The sequence below is a fragment of the Gymnoscopelus braueri genome (assembly GCF_963280865.1).
Source record: "Gymnoscopelus braueri genome assembly, chromosome: 4".
Classification (NCBI taxonomy): Eukaryota; Metazoa; Chordata; class Actinopteri; order Myctophiformes; family Myctophidae; genus Gymnoscopelus; species Gymnoscopelus braueri.
In genome coordinates this window covers 41,791,550-41,809,907 of record NC_137605.1, presented here as the reverse complement: position 1 = coordinate 41,809,907, position 18,358 = coordinate 41,791,550, and the positions used below count along the sequence as shown (strand labels likewise).

Below are 18,358 nucleotides of genomic sequence, written 5' to 3'. Positions count from 1 at the left end.
AAAACAGCCATCACTGTAACAAATCCACCTTGATCTCAACTCAACTTTAGAACTAGAAACAAAGGCGACAAGAGAGCTGCTTGATGTAATGGAAAGCAGGGCTTTGCATGACAGATAACAGTAAATCCATCGAAACGCATTAAAATAACACTGGTCTTAATCTGCTGACATCCCTGAAACACACACAGTGAAATCTGGTTTGGCTCAGGAATATTTTCATATAGGATCATGAGTGAACGACCCACACACACGCACACGTTTCACACACCATTTCTGAAACTAGACAAACACTAATGACCCAGACGTTTGTCCTAAAGGCTTCAGAATTCTTTCTCGGTACAGCTGTTAAGGCAACTCCGCACCAAACAGACTCGTCCAGACTATTGCAGACTACTCCAGACTGCAACAGACTGGTATTCGGTTGGCAAAAGTTACCATTTAAGTCTGTCAGCCGACTGGCCATTCATGTGCTAATTTGACTTTTAGCGTGCCAGCGTTGCCAGGTCTGCTTATTATAAGCGACTTTGGGCTTGTTTCCCTGCAAAGCCACTTAGGGATGTTCCCAGCGTTTTTTCTTCACTGACGTGCAGTGGTGTAAGTAACTAGTACATTTACTCAAGTACTGTACTTAAGTACAATTTTGAGGTACTTTTACTTTACTGGAGTATTTCCAATTGTCTATACTTGTACTCCACAACAATTATTTGAAATGTTTAGTTACTAGTTACTTTGCAGATATAAATCATTATGAAACATACATTAACCACTTTAGCCCTATTTTATACCTATAAGCTATTTGAAAATAGCAGATCTACAAGCTCACAACGTGTTGCGATGCACGCGTTCTGAGCTTGTAGATCTGCTATTTTCAAACATTTTTGTACTTTTACTTTTGGTACTTTAAGTACATTTTTATACCAATACTTTAGTACTTTTACTCAAGTAAATGTTGAATTCTGGACTTTTACTTGTAACAGACTCAGAGTACATCTATTGCATTCAAGCCTGGAATTTCGTCATTTTAGGGCAGGAAGGCCATCCAAAAAAATAATAATGATTTTTAAGTCCAAAAATGATTTTTAAGTCCACGGAAATAATGCATTTAACTTGAAGGTTAAGGATCATTGTATTTTAATATATTATAAGAATAGTATAACTATCTGTGAAATATAACCCATTTATTTCACAAAATAATGTGTTGGCAAATGACCAATATTTAGTTATATAGGTCTCAATATGTCACATTCAGCCCTGGACTTCACTGACTGAAGTAGGGGTCACATTAATCACATTAGATTCACAGAATGTATTTTACCCACAAGTTATTTTCATTCAAATGAAATGTGAATGAACTTGCACTAATAATGACTTTAGTTGATTTTTCACTCTTTAAAATATAGTATTTCTTAATTATTAATAATTACAGCTTGTAGATTGGCTATTTTCACGATTTTAAATTGTTTTTAAATAATAATAAAAAAGGAACATACAAGATTTCCACCCGACAGCCATAATATAATAGCCAATATATGGTTCTGTATCAGTATATGAGTCCGTTTTTGCGGATTTCATTCTAATTGGCTACTATGCCTGCATATGAATTTCATGAGCCTGGGTAGGTCACCCTGGCTTGGAGATATGCCCTGTAGCGCACACTCCGCCAGTGGTGTAAAGTAACTAAGTACATTTACTCAAGTACTGTACTTAAGTACACTTTTGAGGATTTTTTACTTTACTGGAGTATTTCTAATTTTCAGTACTTTTACTTCTACTCCATACATCTCTGAGGAAAATATTCTACTTTTACTCCACTACAATTATTTGAAAACTTTAGTTATTAGTTACTTTGCAGATATAAATTATTACATTATAAAACATACAGTAACCACTTTAGCTCTATTTTATACCTAGGCTATTTGAAAATAGCCGATCTACAAGCTCACAACGCGTCGCGAAGCGACGCGTTGTGAGCTTGTAGATCTGCTATTTTCAAACATTTGAGTACTTTTACTTTTGGTACTTTAAGTACATTTTGATACCAATACTTTTGTACTTTCACTCAAGTACATTTTTAATTCGGGACTTTTACTTGTAACGGAGTACTTCTACATTGCAGTATTGATACTTTTACTTAAGTAAAACATTTGAGTACTTTTTCCACCACTGCGCTCCACACAGCAGCAGCAGGTGAAAGCAATTCACTTAAACGAGGGTTGTGTTGCGCACCAAAACTGCGCAAAACTAGGTCAAATCAATCAATCTCTCTCTCTCTCTCTGGGAGCAACAACGAGAAACAGTGAATGTAGGTTTTCATAGACATGGTCGCTTGTTTCTCTCACATAATCTGGCAACACCGACAGCCCTTTGTTGTCACTGCCACTGCTCTGCCAGTCGGCTAAAAAGCTGAACATGTTCGGTCGGCTCTGGGTCGGCCGAAAAGGTCCCGACGGACCCCTAACCGACTGGCCGACGGACCCCTAACCGACTGGCCGACGCTTCCCGAAGCCAAATCGGCCCAAAGTCGGGCCGATTTGGATTGGTCTGGAGCCAGCTTTAAGGAAGGTAGTAAAAAAAAGAAGAAAAGCAGCAGAATTCGCACCTACGTTCCCCAGTGATTGTCAATCTGTCCCTACAGCAAAAGGTCTCAATCACTGATGGTACTGCAAAGAGTGGGAAAACTGATATGTGGAGAAACTTGTCTCAAACTGAGTCCAATCTGCGTGTGCCGGCCAGAGGTCATAATTGATTCCATGACTTCATCTCAAAGCTAGGTATAAGAGGTGATTATTGCAATCACGCAACAGGCACAGCCCATTTATACATTAGAGGAAAGTGATAGTCAGACATACAGGGAAAGACAGCTAGCCTTTTGGTTGCCCCATCATGAGAACAGTGGTTCACAAAGTGGGGTCCGGAGACCCCCAGGGGTCCTTGATGGAGTTCCGAGGGGGTCCATGGCTGGAAATGATTGATAATTAGGAACCAAGTGGACCCTTACAATTCTGTAACTCAGAGTGTACCATTGGAACCAAATGGACCCTTGCAGGTCCATTTGGCTCCATTTGTGCACTCTCAGAATTATGGGAGTCCGTGGCCCAATAATGCATACCAAACAGGGGATCCTTGAAATTAAAAAGTGTGGAACCACTGCAGTAGAGCAAGGGGGAAGTTGCTGGGAGACATTAGAGTAATAGAGTAGTTCAGTACAGGAGAGTGAGAGTGTGCCACTGTGTTTCAGGCAAGACCCAGACTGAATTACTGCAACGATGCCCTCCCACTCACACAGTGGATCAAACCATTTACAATTACTCAGCTCTTCAAACTAGGAGCAAAACGTACATAATTATGTACAAAAAAGGTACATAAGAATAAGAATTCTAATTCATGTCATGTTATGTTAATGTAGGCTTTAAAGTGTCTAAACACTACTCTGTCATGTGCCATTGCCAAATGCCATTGGGAAACATGCCATTAAATTGCCCGAGTGGCACACAAAGCTAAGCTTTGTAAAACAAATCAATTAATGGGTTTTGAAAAAAAGAAGCGGTCACGGCCAAATATGTTTACATAACAGTGTACCATACTGGCAGAGAATGATTGGGATATGAGAATAGCCTGACTATCAAACAGCAACCACAATCAATAACTAGAAAAGTGCACTCCTCCGAGCTCAGGTCTCCACCAGGCCGGGTTGCCTACCCAGCATCCGCAAAATCAGTTATAGACAATTGGAATGGAATATGAAACGTCTGATCTGACTGATACATCTTGATCACATGACTCCAGAGATAATGTGTACCAATGGGTGTGAGTCTTGGACAAAATTTGTAGTAGCCAAAGGTTTTGTTCCGAAGAAAATGCTAAATGGCGGGAAATGTACTCTGACACAAATAGCCGGGACACATCATGATCCAAGGAATCTAGGGGACTTTTTTTTTTATTGTATGACCTACGGTGTTATAGGCCAAAACGTGAAGCGGCCTGTTATAACACCACCATGAGGCTGATAAGAAAAACTGGGGGGAGAAGAGTAGAGGCATGTTAAGAAATGTGGGAATATACTGGAACACAGAAAAGTCCTTTATATTCATGTTCTATTAAGGTAAAGTGACAAGATAGAAGTAAGAAACTTGTTTTCATTGATGCCATGGCAACACTGACGATGTATGTTGGCAGGTGAGAGAAGAAAACAGTGCAACAATGCCCTAGTAGTTCATTCATGCTGATAGGAAACAGGTGTCAAAAATAGCACACAAATACTAAATGCACTCAACTATTCAGCTGCAACCAGCGCTTACAAAACACATATTTTTGTGTGTTTGTGTATGCATTCCACCAGGGGCATTGACAGCTGATCGGGAGGATTATGTAATTGAAAGGATTAAAAATCTATTAGTTATGAGCTTTCAGGCTCTATGTCTGATTTATACTTATAAAGCATCCCTACAAAATACAACTGAACAAGGGGATTATTGTAATTCAAGGGATTAATGATTAGATAATGAGGTAGTAGGTACTGTGTTCCATTTCTCAGTGCTCAGAACAGGGTTAAAGGGCAACACAGCGAAAATCACATCACCTCCAGTTATGCCTTATAGAGAGAAAGTATATATATTTATTGCTGTCAGTGTTGCATGAGACATAGCTTCAAGACACATTGCAAATCTCAAAGGACACCGGCCCAGGCAGTGTGGGTGTCTGGACCAGACATGCTCTCTAACCCGTTCGCTCATCAGCTCAGGAACTGGGCTGCCGATACGGTACATTACATGTCTGCCTACCATATATGCCTGCTGTAACACCTACGTACACCGGCCCCCTCCTTCTCTGTTTCCTACTCACGGCAGACCGGCTGTCACGATTTCCAGCCTACTCACCAGCGTTCCTCTCATGTAACTAACTGTCCCTCCAAGAAGCCTTCCTCCTACCTGTCTTACAATGAGCACTAGGTGGGAAGCTGCAACATTACATAATGCAGAGAACATATGTGTGCATGCACAATATGCATGAGCACATTCACCTGCATTGGTTAATGTCTTTGGATGTGATACCTCAGTCAGTGACCAAACAAAACATAGTTAACATGCAGCTACTGCTATTATATATACAGTATACTCAATATAAGTAATTAGAGATGATTGAAGAACTAGGCTTGGGCTTCAAATCCAGAGGCACGCTGGATTCTCCCGACACATACACAAACTGTGGAAAGCAGAGAAATAAACACACACACACAACAAGACTTTTACTACTTTACTAAGGCAGTTAAGCAAGTTTCCAAGATCTTTGAAATGATGAGGGCATTATCACACAAAGCATTCTTTCCCCAACTGCCACTGCCTTTTTTTACCTACAATTCTATGGGATGGAGCCACAAGACACTAAGAAGGCAGCCGTTCCTTTAAAAGCGATGCGCTCGGCCGTTAATTTGGCAGAGTGGAGAACTTTCAAAAGGTGAAAACAGCGGAAGTTTTTCAGATAAGCTCAAATGACCTTAATCACTTTTTAACAGCTGACCAATCATGACGGAGAAAATGCTGCTCAGGAGGCGGGCTATTTCCCAAAATACCACTAGAGATGGAGACAGAGGAAGTGAAATTACCTGTTGATAAATGCAGTAAGCGCTGACCACTGCAGAAGCACTCTCCCTACATCTTTATTGCCCGTCTCCAAAGCCAAAGCTAAGCAGCCTCCTACTCACCATGGTTAATGTTAAAATAATAAAAAATAAAATAAAAAAATAAAGTGTACACATGTGTAGCTAGTGGTTATGGATTGAGTCGCTAGGACTGCAATTAAAATCATTTCAGAGTGCCGATAAACAGGGGGCGGGCTGGGACCAAAATTCAGCCCTGGCATTTTGGTCTGGGGGGGGGGGGACAGTTTTGTCAACGGGGGGGGGGGGGGGGGGGGTCCCTGCCGATAAACAATGCGGCCCCCCAGAGTGATTGAGGAAATTTTGTGGCCCTCACCATCTACAAAGTTGCCCACCCCTGAACTAGACCATACCCGTGGGGGGATATGCACACATGATTTGGCAACCCAGGAGCCAGCGAACACAAAAACGCTAATAAACAGCTGACATTTGGGGAAAGCGAAAAACAGGCTTCGCTGTTCTGTGCACATGGAAATGGTCAATGGCTGTGTGCAAATTCAGATCAATTGCTCCAGCCACTGAGGAGAACCAGGCAGAAGAGATTTTGCGCTCACCACCACAGATCTTTGTCGAATTATAGGAGGATAACTGTTTTTGTAGCACTAAACAATGTCTAGAACGACCAGCATGCTAATAATGTCTGATCTGCCTGTATATGACGCAATATCAGAAGATCAAATTGATTTGCAGCCCTTCAGTAAAACTGTTTCCTCCAGCTACAAAGGCATTCTCACATACTGGGAAAGCCCTGTGCTAAAATTAGGGCAACCTAAAGGACTTTTGTCCAGTAAAGCTTAGCCAGGGTGTGAAGCCAACGCTTGTCAGTGAGGCTTAACCCTCTCAGCTCTCCAGGGCCACCAATGTCATTATTAGTGCCCCTGTTCTCGCCCCTCCCGTTTTTTAAGCGAGAGCTTCCGGGAACTCAGTATTAAGCATGCTACCATTTTCGGTGATCACCCTCTCACCGCGGTGGTTTGAAAACTACACATGACGTCACTGAGCCGCGGTGATACGCGACTCACCGCTCACCTCAACACATCTCAACCGAAATCACCGGACTATGAGCGCCTAGTATCCAAACCACCGTTTCGGTGGTCACAAACGGTGATAGGGTGACCACCTCATTTGGTAGCATGCGAGGGCCTTTAGTGCCCCTACTCATGATAGTCTGGTTTAGGCTTTGGGGTATCATTGTCTATGTTTCTTGTGGAGTGTTGGCTGTACACTGAAAAATCCTGTGTATTAATAGCAGATCTATCAATTTTGCAACTAAGTACAGTGTATACATGTTTTAGTAAAATAGAAATTACTGTGTTATGCCCTCTTATATACTAAATATGTTGTTGTGGAAGGTGGGATGGGGTGGTCCTTGAGGATTGTTGGAACTATGGTAGTGGCTATTGGCTTGAGAACCACTGGTCTAGTATGTCTCAGTTTGTACAGGATGAACCTGAATATCTATACTGTATGCGACTATGCGTGATCACACCGATATATCTGTTTGAGTCTGTCTGTATGAAATAGCATGTGGTACAGTTTGCTGGGGTGGCAACCAAATAGGTCACATGGTGACGCTTAGCAGCTGTTGTAGAAGATTACTCACACATCAGATGTTAGCAACAGCAGTCAGTGAAAACAACTGCTGCTTCTATTTACTTTATCACAGCGGTGCCCTTTACCGGTTATGGGGCAACAAATTCAATGTGAGTTTATGGGGGCAGGTTGTTTCATACCCACTGGCTAGCAACAGGGTTTCAATTTATAGAAATAGCATGGCACTAGGATACACATTACAGTACACCTATGTATATATATTTGGTAGAGCGGTTTTGTTTTCCTGCTGTCATTGTTTCAGCATGGTTTATGTTAGATTTTTGTTGTACTGACATTCATACAGCATCGTACAGCTAGTAGGGAGCCTAGGCATTAAAGGTAAAGAGAGTTTTCTAGCAACTTACTGAACAGAGATTTCTTCCATCTGTTCTTTCATCTAGCTGTCTCAGTTCATTACAGGAATTATTTTTAACCACTATACAGTATACTTCATTGTACAACGAATAGTGAAAATATATCTACAAGCCACAATGTATTGTGATGTGACATGTGTGTTTGTAGATCTGATTTTGTAGATCTTCCGTTTTGAAAATAAAAAGACACAAAAAACAACCTAACCTAACCCTAACCCTAAGCCTGTTTTTTATGTTGATATTGTTTGAGGGGGGTCATTTACTTTCCTTCAAAAGCCTACCCACACCATGTTAAGATTGGCCCTTCCATGGCAAATGACCTTTCCATTCTTACCCTAACCTTAACCACACCAAACCCATGCCTAAACTTAACCATATTGAATGGTCTAACCTTAACTACGCCCCTGTGGGAGTGCTTTTTGTATGAAAGGCCTCCTGTAGCCCTCTGAAATACAAAAAACATCCTTTATACACTCACTAAAGGTAAACCAGTATGAAATTCATAGCAAAGACAAGAACCTATGTTATAGAGTGATGGCATTTCACCAACAAGTTCTTTAACAGACTGAATGACATTTTCTTGGCCCCACGGTGACATATTACTAACATGACTGGTCAGACATGGCTGTGGAGAGCTCCCATGACTCACAGGAGAGAAAAAAGGCTCTGACCAATAACAAGGTCATGTATCACAGTTGTGTCATCCTTAGACTACTGACAGCCCCTCACCTCTGTGCTGATCTGTGTGCATGTGTGTGTGTGTGTGTGTGTGTGTGTGTGTGTGTGTGTGTGTGTGTGTGTGTGTGTGTGTGTGTGTGTGTGTGTGTGTGTGTGTGTGTGCATGCATGCGTGTGTGTGTGTGTGTGTGTGTGTGTGTGTGTGTGTGTGTGTGTGTGTGTGTGTGTGTGTGTGTGTGTGTGTGTGTGTGTGTGTGTGTGTGTGTATGTATGTACAGTGTGTGTGCATGTGTGTGTGTGTGTGTGTGTGTGTGTGTGTGTGTGTGTGTGTGTGTGTGTGTGTGTGTGTGTGTGTGTGTGTGTGTGTGTGTGTGTGTGTGTGTGTGTGTGTGTGTGTGTGTGTGTGTGTGTGTGTGTGTGTGTGTGTGTGTGTGTGTCGGACCGTGTAATTCTCAGATCTGGTCATAGAAATGAGTTTGTCTCATTCCACCAAATTAGCACCCCACTCTGTTCTCTTATGAACAAGAGTGTCTGGATACAGAGGAATGGATGGATGGATTTGGCAGGACACAGACACAGAGACAGACAGACAGACAGACAGACAGACAGACAGACAGACAGACAGACAGACAGACAGACAGACAGACAGACAGACAGACAGACAGACAGACAGACAGACAGACAGACAGACAGACAGACAGACAGACAGCTTATTAACAGCTCCAAGCATGAACACATCCATTTTAAGTGCTTGACTGAAGGATGTAATTGAGGAAAATAATAGAAATAAAGGAAAACACACAGTACACGCAGTACACTAATATTTACCATGACAACCTTTCTTTCTGCAGGGACATTGTGATCTGACTGTCAGGTCAACACAAGAGACATGTGGCATAACAAGGTCACATGTGGGATGACGGCTCATGTGGAATGAATGGAATGCACATGGGTCTATGATGGCTTATGAACATAACCTGGCGCCATATGCAAAACCGCAGGTGTGTTCAAGCAGGGTTAGGCTTTCTTGGGATCAAACCTGAAGCTAAAAGGACAAAAATGAACACAGTCTTAGCAACACCTTTGTATTAATAAACACATTAAAACAAAATGCCTCTTCTGAACAAGTTTCATGTATTGTGGAGAGCTCAAAGCAGCAGCACTCTCCATAGAGGCTGACAGAAAAAGGGGCAAAAGAAAAAGGGGCAAAAGCGTGGCCAGGTAATTTAGGGCAGGTACAACAGGACCGAATTACTGTGGGCGTGGTAAGGACACACACCTGTACCCCATGGAACTCTGAGTGGACCTACAGGCTAAAAGGCCCTCTTTTGACACATGGAGTGTGAGAGAGACAGCGAGAGACACAGAGAGAGCCGCAGGACTAAACCTCTGTCTGTTTTTTACAGATAAGCCGCTGAAACACAACGAAGACGTTGTTCCCCGGACTGGGAAGGATTTGTGTTGCTTTTTGTCCCACCTTTTTGTGAATAAACAAAGACTTTCTGTTGAACTGGCAACCTGTGCTTTATTTCTACACCCAGGCAAGCCTCTTGCAAGTCAAGCATATTACAGTATCTATCCATTATTGTATTGCTTTTCCTTACTGATTTGCCTCTGTAGATGAGAGCGCCATGCAGACACATACAGTATATTAACACTATAACTGATGGACTGAGTGGATGTGCTGCTGTGCTAAGCCATCCTATTAGCACCTATTTCACTGTGCTCCCTGGTTCAAACTGTCACCTTTACATTGTCTCCATTGTGGGAACCATGTTTCCAACAGCTGATGATTATGTTTGATGTCAGCCTTTCAAACGCCTTCTTGTGAGTAGGAGTGAACATAGTGTGAGCTACAGTAGTCTGTAGGTTCGATACTGTAATACTTCTCATTGCCAAAAAAAAAAAAGGTTATTGAAGAGGGTACATTCACATTTCTTGTTTTACTCAGTTATTTTTCTCTGCCAGGCACTTGCCACGTTGTGGGAACAAGTTCTCACATTTGTCCTTCAGTTTCCCAGGCTTGTTGCCATTCCTAATTCAAACAACTAGCTGAACCCTAATGATAGCAGTGCCCTTGGTTTCAATGAAGTATGGCAGCAACTCTAACAAGACTTTTTAAGGAGACTGGCAGACAAAGTGGAGAGTTTTTCCCCCCATGATGACACAAGTATGTTCTGAAAGAAACATTGGACCATGGTCAAGTATGGACCATTTCAAGCAATCCAGTGCTGTGTATTATTATTATTAGTAACTACCACTCTAGCAGGTCAGAAAGGGGCCTGCAGAAACGTAGGTGGGTCGGGATGACATAAATGTTAGTTTAAAATTGAAGGCAAGGGAATCACGTGTGAGATATGTGAAGCCTAGAGTACAATCCTACAGTAGAATCCAGTTTATTCTAATATTTTTCCGAACATGACCACAAAACCAACCCAGCTTGTTGTCATCTTTGTCCCCAGCCATGTCGTTAGTTACTAGGCAACTGTAAGCTAAATGCGGGCTGCAAAGAGCACAATAATGTGCTTCATAATCCAGACGAAACTTGAAATGAGGATACAGACTTATACGATAAGAGTCGGAGCAGGGAGAGTGAAAGCGAGCCCCTATTTGACAGAGGGGAAGCTGAAGTGTAGTGATCAATGGGGTACGCTATTTTAATGATGTCACATGCACGTGCGCACATGCACACGCACGGATGTGCACAGACATGCTTTGACCAGCATTATGAAAGATTTATTTTTAGTTTGATTCATTTTTGTTAGGTTTACGTGTGCATAAGTAGTTTTAGTTAGAAATGTAAACATTTTTGTTTAGTTTTTGTCATTGTAACCTTTACAAGGAATGCCTTGCTTGATTTATAGAAGCTTAGAAAGAAAGGTAGGATAATAGAATGCAGAGGCTATCAACCGAGGTGATGGTGGGAAAACAAAAACGAAGATGGTTTTATATGCAATTCTAGTTCGTTTTTCATTGTTATTTTGAGTGTGTGTCAGATTAGGCTATCCTGACTATGGCTTCTGAAACGCGTTTGATCTTTCACCCAAAAAACTCACTTCTTAAACTCACTTTTCAGCAGTATCTGTCGTTGTAGCTACCTGTCTATGTTCAGTTGTAATTATTCTCATGAACACACAGACAACAAAGAGGAGAAAACAACTCCTCTCCTTTGCAAAGCACCTCTCCTTTTCCCTGGCACCAACGCATTCTACTGAATGGAGAGACCAGACGGTGGTCGGGGTGCGCATCTGATGGCGTGTGAAGTGGCTAATGCTGGCTATTGTTTTCCTACCCTACCAACAACTAATCTGCGTACTAGGCTACAACAGCGGTATTGGGTACTATTACAGTAGTAGCAGTGTGTGATAGTATGTAAACGCATGCTCGTGGGAATGCAAGTGCATGTGTGATTGTGCGTGCGCGTGATTCAGCAAAAAATAAAACTGGCGGAACGCTGTGGTGTCACACATCATACACAGTATGTTCAGATGTTTGTTTCTGACAAAGTTTTTACTCACAGGCTACAGTTAAAAATTGCCAATGTTAAGAAAATGTACTGCACTATATTCATCTTTATATTAACGACTTGGATTAAGTTAATCAAAATGTTCAAGTATACATTTGTTTCATCAACTGAATATTTCACTCTCCTGAACAAACAAGTGCCTAACATTTGAGGACAGATTACTCCCACATGTCATGCATTTACCCACAATTATCCAGAAAATCCTTTCTCACGCAGGTCACAAGTCAGCCAATGCATCACTCATAAATCGAGTTGTATGACTTATTTAAGGACCACTACAGTAGATTTAAACCAAGACCAAGTCCATCCTTCTCTTTCTAGGGTTGTTCCCTCACCTGGTGGAATGTGGGGACACCTGCAGGCCAGGTGAGTGGTTTCAGATTGTAGTATACAGTATGTCTCGTAGGATGAGTGTCTGCCCTCATCCACAGGTGACCTCAACAGGATGTGAATAGAACCTGAGAAAGGATAAGGAGTCACATCAATTCAGAAACAGGCCTCAGTCTGCTGTGTTTACAACCCAACCTGCTCATGGGGAGCAATTAGGGGTTCAGCGTCTTGCTCAAGGACACTTCGACACTAACTCTGGAGGAGCCCGGAATCGAACGGCCACTCTATCGGCCACTCTACCCCTGAGCCACTGCCACCCCAGTAGTGTAACATGCACATGCAATGACCTCAAAAGCCGCATTAACAAACAAGTACTTCAATAAAAAACTGAAGCTTGTGGAAGTCTTTATTCTTTCTATGTTTAAAGGCAAGCATGAGTGTGTGTTTCTGCATGTCTATGTGTGTTCAAGGTTCTTTATTGTTATATGCATGTGGGTCACATACTGTATGTGTGACTGAAGTCCAGGCTCGCATGTCCTGTCTGTGTGCCTCAGAATCAGTGGCCTACTGACCTGACAGAAGTCTGAGGTCATGGCGTAACATGTGAGTTCTATCATGCTATGAGTTCACGCGTCAGGCCAGATGTAACATTGACCCGTCTGTGCTACTAAATGACCTGGCTCTTATCACAAGCTGTACACTCTGTTAGTGTTGGCCAACTTGGCCAGAGGCTGACTGACTGCTCTCGTCTCTGCTGATTCTGTTTTCCCCAGCAGATTAAATCAAAATGGTAATATTACATTTTATGTCTTGATTTATATTATTTGGCAAACAACGCATGCATGTGTGAGGTTGTTCAGATATCTGGCAATAAGAAAGTATAAGCAACTGAAGCGAGAGATTCATTTTTCCACTTCAAAACAACTATTCTTATTTTTCCCTTCATGCCTTATATCAGGCAAAAATGTTCAATAGAGACGGATAATAAGGGTCAAGGGTCTGCAAACCTACATCTATCCTGCACTAGAGCAGCAGGACTTCTAATGGAATGATCTGTATTATGTTGAAAAAAGCTTTAACCCATAGCACCATAACAGACTCATGTGTTGCATAAAGGAACTTTTTTTTAAATAAACACGACAAGCAAATTACACCACCCTTATAATAACATGTGAGTAAAATCTGAGAAAACAATATTTTCCCTCACCAGTTTAATCTACTATGTTGAAAATCCATCTAATTATCACAGTAATGTTTAACACCTACCTGCCCAGCCTGTTGATGCAGACTAACAGCTGACAGTGGTGGTGATGATGATGATGATGATGATGTGTTACCTGCCCCAGATGTTGGCTCATCTGTCACTCTGCAGTGTGATAAAATAAATTAAATTTACTTTTACGCGTTCTCTTAGTACTGATCTCAAGCACACACTGCACATTTCTAATGCTACCATAATACAAGTTTGAAAACTAGTAACACTATTGGTATAACACTAACAAACAAACTTGGTAAACGACCTTAGAACCTTTGTTGAGATTGGTACTGACTGCTTTGTCTGGATACTTTTATATGCTCCCAGTCTACTGAAATACACATGTACAGAGAAAATATGAGTCCAGGAAACAGGAGGTCGTGCACCATGTATAACAGAAGTCAATACTAATCGTAATAACTAAAGATAAATGGGTCTAAATGTCAGAGGGGTACTCTAAATGTCAGGAAAGAGAGATGGAGAGAGAGAGAGACAGAGAGATGGAGAGAGGTGGGGGGGGGAGAGAGAGAGAGAGAGAGAGAGAGAGAGAGAGAGAGAGAGAGAGAGAGAGAGAGAGAGAGAGAGAGAGAGACAGACAGACAGACAGACAGACAGACAGACAGACAGACAGACAGACAGACAGACAGACAGACAGACAGACAGACAGACAGACAGACAGACAGACAGACAGACAGACAGACAGACAGACAGACAGACAGACAAAGAGAGAGAGAGAGAGAGAGAGAGAGAGAGAGAGAGAGAGAGAGAGAGAGAGAGAGAGAGAGAGACTCATGTATTACACAAATGAAACGTTAGTTCCTCATCATGGTGCAAGTTTGAAACAGTAGCAGCCATTTAAAACTATTGTTGTGTACTACATACAGGACATTTAAGCAGTGGTGAAAGAAGTACTCAGATATTTTAGTTAAGTAAAACTAAAAGTAGCAATACCACAATATAAAAATTCTCTGTTACAAGCAAAAGGCCTGTGTTCAAAATGTTACTTGAGTAAAAATACAAAAGTATTGGCATCAAAATATACTTGTATGTACCAAAAGTAAAAGTACATGCATGCAATGTGTTGTGAGCTTGTAGATCGACTATTTTCAAATAGCCAATGTATAAAATAGGGCTAAAGTGGTTAATGTATGTTTCATAATATAATAATTTATATCTACAAAGTAAAAAGTAACTAGTAACTCACGTTTTCAAATAATTGTACTGGAGTAAAAGTACAATATTTGCCTCTGAGATGTAATGGAGTGGACGAATAAGTATTGAAAATTGGAAATACCCCAGTAAAGTAAAAATACCTCAAAAATGTACTTGGTTACTTTACACCATTGCGAGTCATATTTACTGCTGTACATTAAGGATTTTATATGTTAAGAATACAGTCCTACCAGTAATTGTGTCAACGCTGCCTGTAGATTACATTCCCCTACATTACATTTGAAGTTACATTAGCATAGCAAGCTATTATGTTATTGTTTTGGATCCGCCATCCATGGAAGAATTGACACCGAATTGACATATGGTGCTTATTATGCATTAATGCTTTATAACAATTCTTATGTAACGTTACTCTAATGGCCGATATGAGCTTTGATTTCACATGTTGTTATCAGCTGTATTAGTTTAATCTCAGAATAAGACAGGCTACTGCATGTGCAGCACAAGTTTGTTGACTTCCTATGGAGGAAACAATCCATTACACCAAGTGCAACGTTGAATAATTTAACGAAGAAAGAAACTCACGAAACCAAGTAAGGAATATCCTCCAGAGTGACTTTCATCGGTTTGTTACAGGTAACCTCTTCACAAATAAATCACTTGTTTTCCACACACAGGTCCTTTAAGCACCGCTGATCACGTTGAGGAGAAAAAGGACTATTTTCATTCCAGAGGGAGGAGCATTGGTTGTACTACTGTTGACAGGCAGGCCTCGGTATCTATCAACTATTATTACTAAACAAACAAAGGCTTTATTTGTTTTCTGAGCCAGTTCATCTTGTAGACGGCCCGGGATACTTTAACAAAGTCTCCAGAGAACAACAGAGTGAATGCGGCGCTGCTACACTGTGGGGAGGAAGGAATGGGAAATCAGTCTTTATACAAAGACTACGGATAGTAGTATCACTATTAAAGGAGTCTGATGACACCTAGCGGACATATGAGAGAAACACATGTCTGGGCTGGAATTGCTGGATTCATTTTAATGAATAATAACGAGAGAGCGGAATTGATTGATTGATCGAATACTGTATTAACAGTTTGCAAACAGTTTGTGGTACAGATTTATACAAAAGGATGCTAAAAGGATAACACAAACAAGTACAGGGTTTATGTCCATTGAGGTCCTGACTGTGTGTTCAATTCATCGAAACATTTAAAGACAAACAATAATATACAGTAATATGCAAAACATCATATATACGTGTAGTAATAAAAAATAAATAATTGTAGGCCTACAGTACACAGGTGGTAGTGGTGGTGGTGGTGGTGGTGGTGGGGGGGGGGTCATTTCTTCCAGTGATAAACTTAGACTTTTTACAGGTGCCAGTTACAAATTGCAGACACCTGTAGGTGCTCCTTTAGAAGCAGCTGGCGTACCGGATTGGACCATAGAGTTATAACATATCGGATTGGACACTAGATGCGCCGCCATCTTTAATGTAGTTCGGACAGGAGTCAGAACATAATATTATAATATTTATGACCAGACCGAGCTCAATGGTTCGGAGATCGCTACAATGACCTCTCTCCGCCGGGAGAGGGAGACAACAGACTATTTATCGATTGCAGCTTAAACGTTACATTTACAGCAATTAAACAACAGTTGCCAAGACAATATCCCATGGGCCTACGTAAGTTTGCAACACTATCTTGTTCATCCCTAAACACGTAAAATATTTTTTACTTTAATTGCTCACATTGTTATTCTTGTAAACATACCCAGAATGCAGTGGTGTAAAAAGTACTCAAATTGTTCACTTGAGTAAAAGCATCAATACTGCTATGTAGAAACACTCACTAATAAGTTATCATGTCTAAAATGTCAAATTTTTTTTTTGAAAATATCAGATATTACAAGCTTGCAACACGTGGCATCATTGTGACTTGTAGTGAGCTTGCCTTGTAGATCTGCCAAAGTTTAAGTAGGGCTAAAGTGGTTAATGTATGTTTTGTAATAATAATAAAAATCTACAAAGTAACTAGAAACTAAAGTTTTCAAAAAATTGTAGTGTAGTAAAAGCACGATATTTGTCTCTGAGGTGTGGTGGAGTAGGCTTAGAAATAAAAGTATAGAAAATTGGAAATACTCCAGTAAAGTAAAAGTATCTCAAAATTGTACTTAAGTACAGTACTTGGTAAAAGTAGCCTACTTACTTTACACCACTGTCAGAATCAAGCCGATGTTTCTTTCTGTTGCCATAGCCCACATTGGAAGAGCCAGGGAGGGAGGGAGGTGTATAGCTAGCTACCACACACCTGTTTATTCACACCTGTTCTAATTGATTTGCAATCCATTAAGAAAACATGGAACAAAGCTTGTTTGGGCGGATAATGGAATAGGCTAAATGAAGAGTCGGCACCAATACATTGTGGGCCCGGGGCCGGGGGAATACTGGGCACCCAAGTAGAGTGGGGTGGGCACTTGCTAAAAACTTGCACAAAAACAGAGTGGGCACTGGGAATACTGGGCTGGGCACCAAAACAGAGTGGACACCTGGAATACTGGGCACCAAAACTGAGTGGGCACCGGAGAAGTCTGGGCCTAGGGAATACTGCGTACACTACTAGATAAATATTATAGTTAAATCCTATATTAGTCACAACAGGGCCCCCTGGATGCCACAGGCGCATTGTTGCTCCGGGGGAAAAATCATAATTGTTTATTTAGACAAAAATACACAAATAACTCCATATTGCACGAAAAGGGCATAGGAAGAAGTTTAATAACATTGAGACAAAATAAATAAATACAATTCCAAATCTATCTAAGGAAGAGAAAATACCATGGAAACAAAAACAAAATGAAACAACCAACAAAACAACACGACTTCTTCTGGTTGTCTTTATACTTCATTACCTTTCAATATGTACATTTTATGCATTTTCTTAAGCTTAAGTAAAGAATTGCGAGCCCTATTTTCTTCACTGCTATTGTTCCATGAATCCATTCATTTAATACATCGAAGCTTTGAATATGTTATTATCTTTGGTTAATCTGAATCAGAACCAACTTTCACAAATAGGCTACTGTGTTGTGTGTTCAGCGGTCTGCCAGAATAGTCACACCATGGGCCACAACTGTTGCTCCAATCTGCACCAAACCTGGTGCAAATGCTATTCAGGGGTCTGCTATGAGAATAGTCTCTCCAAGGGGCCACGTCAGACGCACAGTTGCAGCAATCTGTACCAAACATGGCACAAACACTATTCAGCCTGGGGACTGGCATGAGAATAGACACACCAAACAAACTAAATTGCACACATATGGGGCAGTGGGAGCACTACGGCAGTGCTACAGTGTTTAATATTTCAAATGGCCACTCTGTGACCATTGCTCTGATCAGCGCAATGGATATTTCCCTTGTTGGCGTGCCAATTTAAAACATAATATAGAATGTATTTCAAAGTAATATCTTTAGGCTATTCAAAGAATCTGATGATCTCGGATTGGGAGAGGTGGGGCGGCTGGCACCCTATTGATGCCCTCTATTGACCAGCCGCCACTGAGTGATACCGTAATCAGTTAATTAACGACACATGAGCAATGTTCTTCCCAAAAAGTGCCCAGACTTCACAAAATAAATGAGCACCCACCCACTCTTCCAAAAATAATATTCCCCAGACTTCTCAGGTTCCCACGCTTCTGCATACCAATGCAAGGCCTGTAAATGTGAAATAGCACATTAGAGGGGAACGTTTTTCAGAATAACC

The 18,358-nt window shown here is 41.2% G+C and overlaps 1 protein-coding gene across 2 annotated transcripts in view; it reads right to left on the bottom strand.

Annotated features, from left to right (window-relative positions):
* Positions 1-15,457, bottom strand: part of ncalda (neurocalcin delta a) — a 79,549-nt gene extending 64,092 nt beyond the window's left edge. Inside the window, exons 1-3 of one of the 2 annotated variants that reach the window (XM_080427589.1) lie at positions 15,170-15,457; positions 13,423-13,522; positions 12,162-12,284 (exon numbers count right to left, since the gene is read on the bottom strand). The gene's annotated coding sequence lies outside the window, so the exon portion shown is untranslated. The remainder of the gene's footprint in view (positions 1-12,161; positions 12,285-13,422; positions 13,523-15,169) is intronic. The other variant, XM_080427588.1, reaches the window with a different exon arrangement.
* Between the last annotated feature and the right edge of the window lie 2,901 nt (positions 15,458-18,358).